A 7271-nucleotide genomic window follows, 5' to 3' on the forward strand; every position below is an offset into this window, starting at 1 on the left:
CCGTTCTCATGGATGTTCCCTGTTAGGTTGGAGAGCCACCATGCCTGGAGGGTGCTGGGAAAGGAAGGAGAGGTACAGCCCCTGGCTGGTGGCCCCACTCTGCAGAAGGTACCTGAGTGGAGCTGAGGGACAGGTAGGATGCAAGAGGAGCCAGGACTCAAAAGCAGCAGCTGTGCTCGCTACAGATCCCTCCCTGGCACCATCTTGCAGATCCCACCTTGGAGAGCAAGTGCCAGAGTGCTCTCACACCCCTGCTGCCCCAGGACCCTGGCCATGCAGCTGGGGAGCCCAGTCAGTGGGGAAGGCAGGGGTCTCGCCCATTCCTGCAAGCTCTCCTGGCAAGAAAGGGGCACGGGGAGGGCTGCCGGGCTCTTCGCCGGAGATTGCCGCACGTTTCCTAATCCCTAATCAACCAGGAAGCCCCGCCGGCCACCTGGACGCTTCCTCGCGTGCAGGGAAGGCCTGTGACAGCCCGAGGAGCCGGGGTGGGTTTGGCTGCTTGCCCCGGTGGCGAGCTCGGCTCTCAGTGGCTGCACCGCTCCGGGCCCTGCCAGCCCCAAGCGGTGCCGGAGCGAAGAGCGGAGACAAAAGATCTTGTGTCCGCCTGCCAGCAGCCGCCCCGCCGGCGGCCGCCCGCCCAATTAAACCGTGCCCGCTTCCAATGCGCAGGGGCGCGCGGCGCGGCTCGCTGGGCCCCCTCCCACACCCCACCGGCCCCGGGGGACCCACCACCCTCCTTTTGTTGGGGCTCCCCTGCCTCCCTGCAGCGCCAATGCGCTTCCGCAGCCTTGTCCAGCACGAATACGGCTTCCTGGTCCCCCAGCGAGGGCACCTCACCGCTCGTGCTGGGGATGGCTCGCCCCGTCCCCAAGCATCTCCTGTTCTCCCGCCCCGCTTTTCTCGCACCCCGGGGCTCACAGCACCCGCCAGTGCAGGAAACAGGGAACTGAGCATCCCTCCCTGTTCCTCCTGCCCGCAAGGGCTGGATCAGGATGAGATCTGGCAGCAGCAAACTCTGCCGCGGCGGGAGCATCCCCACACCCCGTCCCGACCCGCGGGGCCGGTGTCACATCCACTTAGTTGGCTCCGAAAATCCCTTGCCCTGACACCTTGTTAAATACCCACCAGGGGTCACAGTTCCTGGGATTCTTTTTCCTGCTTTTCCTTTACCCCGCTGAGACGTTTCGGTTGGCAGGAGCTCTCCCCCCGCTATTAGGTATCTTTCGGGGAACAAGAAACCTAGATCACTTACAAATTAATTTGGAGTTAAACCTACAGAAAATGAGAAACATGCTGCTTTGCAGGAGAGAGCGCTTGGCCAGCGATCAAGAAAAATACATCCAAACCGCCCGATGCGGCGCGCTCGGCCGCGGCCAGGGATGGGGGCTGCGCGCTCAAGGTAGCCGGCAGCCGTATTCGGGTGCATCCTAGCGGACCTGCGGCCCTTCCTCCCAGTTAAAAGGGTGAAAAAGGGAGTATCTGCTTCCCAGCACGCGGGGGGACGTGGGTAAAGCTGATGTGAGGGGCAGCACTGCAGCACAGGGGTCTGCCTGTTCCAGCGCCTTTGCCAGCGGGATGAGGACCAGCCATCCCGTGGCACGTGGACACCTTTCCACCAGCATTTCCCCGTTGCTACATCCCTGGTGCCACAGCAGCTCGTGCCAGGACTGGTTCCCCAGCGGGGGGGACGGTGCTTCTTTGTGCCAACCCTCCGGCCAACACGGTGCCGTGGGACGAGGGAATGCGGGGTGATGCAGAGGATCCCGAGCCCCTTGGCGGGCGGGTGGGAGCAGCCCCCCGTGCCAGGCGCTCCGGGGGTCACTGGGTGCGGGGTTTGGCCGCGCATTGTGTCTGCGGCACTTTGCGAGCGGCTGTGCCGCGGAGGGGCCGTGCGGGGGAGGCCGGGGCGGCGGAAGAGCAGTGATAAGATAAAAGGTCTGCTTTCCCATGCCGAGGAGCCGGGGCGGGGAGGCGGGGGGACGCGGGGCGAGCGGCGAGGCCACCCAGGTTTCAAGCACTCGGCCTCGGCGCCTGACCCCGGCACATTCAGAGAGCACTTCCTAAATTTGTCTCCTGTGTTCCTGACTCACAAGCAATTTCCTCACCCATAAAACGGCGTCAGCATGAAAGGACTAGCCGGGACACCAATTACTTGTCACCGTTTTACCACCCCGCTGCTCACCAGTTTGCAGCCCCCCGGCAGTGCCTGGCCAGGATCTGCCCCCTCCTCACAGAGCCCCTGTATCTTGCACAGCCAGGGAGACATGGCAGTCAGGGCCCCCTGTGGCTTGGGGAAGGTACAGAGGAGCAGAGGGATCTCCAGTGCCTGGCACCTGGCAATGCCCCCAGGCAGACTATCCAGTGTCCCCGGTGCTCCTGGGCATCCTGAAAGAATCACCCAGCCCAATCTGCAATCAGTGGGACACTGACCATCCCTAGGCCCCTCAGCCCTGTGCTGGTGTGGTCCCTGTGCTGGCGTTGTCCCTGTGCTGACGTTGTCCCTGTGCTGGCGTTGTCCCTGTGGTATTAAAGATGCTCCTATGTGTCTGCAGGGGAGGAAGCAAGGCTCCATCATCCCCACCCTGGTGGCACTGGGCTCATTGCTGGTCACAGCCAATATCCTGCTACGAAGCCCATGGACCCACGGTGGCACAGGGCACTGCCATCTGGGTGTCTCTGTGCCCTGCCTTGTCCCTGCTCTCTGTGCCTCTGTGCCACCTCATCTGTCTGCCCCTGGTCCCCAGTGCCATGCCCGGTGCTGTGACATCCCCAGCTGCTCCCATGCTCATGGGATGCAGTGGAGGACAGGCTGGTGCAGAAGGGCACAGAGTTCTGGGGGTTTGAGGAGGATCTGAGCACAGCCAGGACTCTGAGGAAGCCCCCATCCGCCTCCTGGGAGCGGGGAGATGCTGTGCAGCTGCGGCTGTGGCCCGACCTTCCCCAGCGCAGTTACCCACTCTCCGTGCGGCAAATCGCTGCTGGCAGCGGGCGAGGTTTGCCCAGGGCCTGGTGAGCACCACGGCGGCTGCTAAACGGGTTTTATGGTGGGATTTAGGGACTTTTCTGCTGGGTAATTGATTTGCCCAGGCAGTAAAAGATCAAGGCAGGGGCTCAGCCGGTGGCTCCCAGCATCTGCCCACCAAGTGGGCCAGGGCACGGGTGGCTCGGGGCATGGCCAGGGCCAGTGGTCTGCGGTGCCACAATGCACAGTATGGGGTGCCACAGCCCCACAGCCATGGGGCAAGTGCTATAGTTCTGTCCAGGAGCTCCCGTGCAGCACACCCCCACTCCTGCATCCTCGCATCCCCCTCCCCAACCCCACCACAAAACAGCCCCCAAAGGAGACAAAAGGGGCTGTTTGGGGACCTGCCACCTGCTAGTCCCCATCCTACAATACCGCAGTAAAGAGGCACCAAACAAAGGCCTTAAAATCCTAAAGGGGCCCATTCATTAGGGTGACAAAGGGGGAAAGAACTACATTATCATAATTAATCCCGGTGCTGGCGGTGGGTGGCAGGGCTCTCTGTCTTCCAAGGTGGTGTGGGGACGGCCAGTGTCACCACGTCCACACGCTATTGTGCGCTGTGGCCTTGCGGGGCTTAGGCTGGTTTTAAGCTCTGTAAACACCACAGGACCCCCGCCATGGCTACCGGGGATGCCATCCTTCCCCCCAGCCCCTCCCCAGCCCCGGCTGTTTGTCTTCTTGCTGCAGACCCCCCCAGAATCCCAGGGCTGGGATGGGTCCACTGTGCCCTCTCAGTGCACCTGCCCCCAAGATTGCTGGGGAGTGGAGAAGAGCCCAGACCCCCAGGTCCTGCTGGTTGTGCTGGGATAGAGGCTCGCTGTCCGCATCCTGTTTGCATTTTCCATGGAGAGTTACCCCAGGTGTGACATGACAGGGACTGTTTAGGCTTTCCCTGGCCTCCAAGATGGGGCTTTATCCCTCCTCTGCTATCTCATCCCTATCTAGGGGGACGAGGTGGAGTCTGACTTGGGGACCAGCTATTGGTTGTTCCCTGATGTTAGAAAGGCACAGGGAAACTGAGGTACAGTGTGGCACACAAGAGGGGGGGGGTTTGAAGGGATGTTAATGCCCTATCTCTAATCCCCTCTGGTGGATGCTGCCTCTCTTCATCTCTTGGGACATAGCATTCCTTGGGAAGCATCCAGTACTGGCTGAGGAAGCAATGGGGCAGGGGACACACTGACACTGCCTGTCCCTCTGTTGGACCCTCCAGGCACCCCCAGCTCTCCGGCCAACCCAATGGGGTCTCAGCACTGGGTGCTGTGCAGCTCTGGGGTCCCTGAGAGCCTGTGCCTGGCTCCAGGCCGTGGCCAGCGGGCTGTGCCGGTGGTTGGGAGAACACCATCTGGTTTCCAACTAACGCCCGGCGCTGGCTCCCGGCAGAGGAGTTGCTGCTGCGGCGGCGGCTGTTTACAACGTGCAGAGGCTCTGGCACGTCCCTGCCAAGTCCCCTCTGCTTCTCCCCCCGGCCATGGGGCTCTGGGGCTGCACGGTGGCCGTGCAAAGCCCAGTTCCACGCCCCAGCCCCTGCCCAGTCTCTGCTTGCCCAGAGGATGCCTCTGCCCACCGAGGCCGTTGTCCTGGGCTGCCCTTCCTGAGGAGTGCCCGCTGTGGCAGGGCTCCTGCCGCGGGGATTTTCCCATCCCCTTTGCTCTACGGGGTGGGACGTGCAGTGTGGGGACAGGGTGGACGCCCTGGACACGCCATCCTCTCTGTGGGTTCTCTGTGGGTGCGGTGCCCTGTGCTTCCCAGCTCCCACCGCATCCCGCCAGTTCACCCCAGCATCTCCCTGTGGCGGGGACAAGGGGCAAGGGGGGGCAGAACCCCAGGGTGGCCCGGGTGTGGGGCTCCCGCCTCGCACCCACGGCTCCCGCAGCCACCAGTGCCACAGAGACACTGCGCAGGGTGGGGGCTGCGCGGAGCCATTTGCCTTTAATTGAATTTATTTGTTACAACCCCAAACAATGTAAAGCAGGCTTCTCCCAGGCTCCAGCTGCCTGCCTGCCCATTAAAATACCATCTAGAACAGCAAATCCCCCCTCCCGCCTTGATATAAAACAGCCGGTCAGCAAGAAGCAGCAAACGAAGTCTCCCTGTGTGCGAGATGATCCCCTGCTCCCCATCCTGCTCCCCCAAAGCCAGTGGCCTTCAGGGCTCCCAGTCCCCTTCAAGTGGCTCCAAGGGAAATAAGTGCCCTGCAGGGAGACCCAAAGCCCATCTCTGTGGCGTCAAGTCAGGGCAGGCTGAGCCCCATCCTGCCCACAGGCATTTTCCGGCTGGATTTTCAGTCCTTGTTGGTGTGGCAGGATCTGGCCCTGTCACTGGTATTTCACCCCCCTCCGCAAAGCTTGGGATCCCCAAACTGGCTGCCTTCCTGCCGAGCCCTACAGCCTCTCGCTTGGGGTACAGGTCACCGTGCCGTGACAGTGCCAGCTGCTGCCAGGGCAGCAGGTCCTGGGGGGCAGCTGGTCCCTGGGGACCACGGAGGCAGCGGGTGGGCAGAGGAACAGGGGTGCACGGTGCGGAGCAGGCGGGGGTGCCAGGGGTGATCCTGTCCTGTGTGGTGCTCCTTTGGCACAGGAGCCTGGTACCAGCGTGAGTGAGCCAGGATGTGGTCGTGGAAGCTGGTCCTGCAGCACTGGGAACCCAGGTCCCAGGCAAGCCCTTGTTGCCTGGGGATGGGGCAAATCCAGCTCATCCCCAGGCCCTGTCAGACACTGAGCGGGTCTCCGTGGTCCATCCTATGAGCTTTCTGAGGACATTGATGACATTTCCCGGTCTGCAGGGCAGTAGTGGGAGAGCCCCAGGTGGAAACAAATGATGACAGATAGGGAGCTGATGGAGAATGTGGGTAGGGGGAACCAGCAGTGCTGGAGAGGAGGACAACAACTTACTTTTAAAAATTAAGTTGATAAAAAGCCGCAGCTGCCCAGCGGTAGTGTGGGTCCACCGGGAAAGGGAATGGTGGAGCTGTTAATAGCAATCAGGCAGCAGAAGTGCTGAATAGCCGTTTCCCTTCTGTATTTGGGGACACGCCAGATGCTACAGGCCTATCACTGGACGAGGGAGAAACCCTTTACGTTCCGCTAAGGCCCAGGAGAGCTCGGCAGCAGCAGGCCTGGCTGGTGGGGGCTGTGACCAGGGGACATGGAGGAACTGACCCATGTTTATTTACCAGTGTTTCCCCCATTTTTGACCAGTAAGGAGACACCAGGGTGAGCATTATCATTGCTCCAAAGGAGTGAGGTGGGCAGTGCGGATGGGGATGCACATGGGGTGGTTGCTGCTCCATATGGGTTTACTGGCTTCCCTGGATGCCTTCAGCAGCAACTAGGGGTGCTATTCCTGGTGGGAGCGGCACCAGGTCTGTCCAACAAAGACCTGAAAAGGGTGTGAAATGAGCAGAGAAACAATTCCGGAAATTGTCGGTGGCATTTACGCCTTGCCCTTTTGCCCAGCCTCTGCCCCGTGAATGGGATTTCTGTGCCCCCTCTGCCTCCACCTCTGGATTGTTGGGCTTGGTTCCCCATGGCAGGGGATGGGGCAGTGCTTGTGGGCACACCCAAAGAGTGGGGTGTCTTCCTACCCCCCCATGGCCCTGGGGGAAAATCTGGCCTTTGGGGAGGGCAGCCGGCAGGGGCGGGTGAACACCCTGCTCATGGTGAGAGGGTGATTTGTTCTTGGGAAAAGGCAATGGTGGAGATACCTGGTCCTTTGTGGAAGGACATCCAGCCCTTGAAGGAGGGATACCCATCCCTTGGAATGGCTATAGGGGAGATGCACAGACTCTGGGAGGGTGTTGCCTATCTTGTGGAATGTCTCTGGAGGCTGCCAAGCCCTTGGGTGGTGGACATAGTGGGATATCCATCCTTTAGGAGGGATGCCCTATCCTTGAGGAAGTAGTTTTGGGAAGATGCCTGGCTCTGGAGGGGATACCTGGCCCCTGGGGTGGCTATAGGAGGAAGTCTGCCCCACACTGGGGTGAGGGAGTCATGGGGGAATGCCTGGACAAAGGAGGGTGACTGTGAGGGGTGCCCATCCTCGGGGACAGGCTATGGGCGCAACACCTTACTTGGGCGACCCTTGGGAGGGATGCCCATCCCTTGGGGCTTGCCCAGCTCCAGAAGGCTGCCTAACCTTGCAGGGTAGCTGTGGGAGTTGGACGGCACTTGTAGGGGTGCCCATCCTTGTGGGAAAACCTGTGGAGTGGCTGCCTACCCTCGGGGGCGCTTAGAGGGGGACGCCC

Source organism: Manacus vitellinus, unplaced genomic scaffold (genome assembly GCF_001715985.3).
Source record: "Manacus vitellinus isolate BGI_N305 unplaced genomic scaffold, ASM171598v3 scaffold_21_pilon, whole genome shotgun sequence".
Lineage (NCBI taxonomy): Eukaryota > Metazoa > Chordata > Aves > Passeriformes > Pipridae > Manacus > Manacus vitellinus.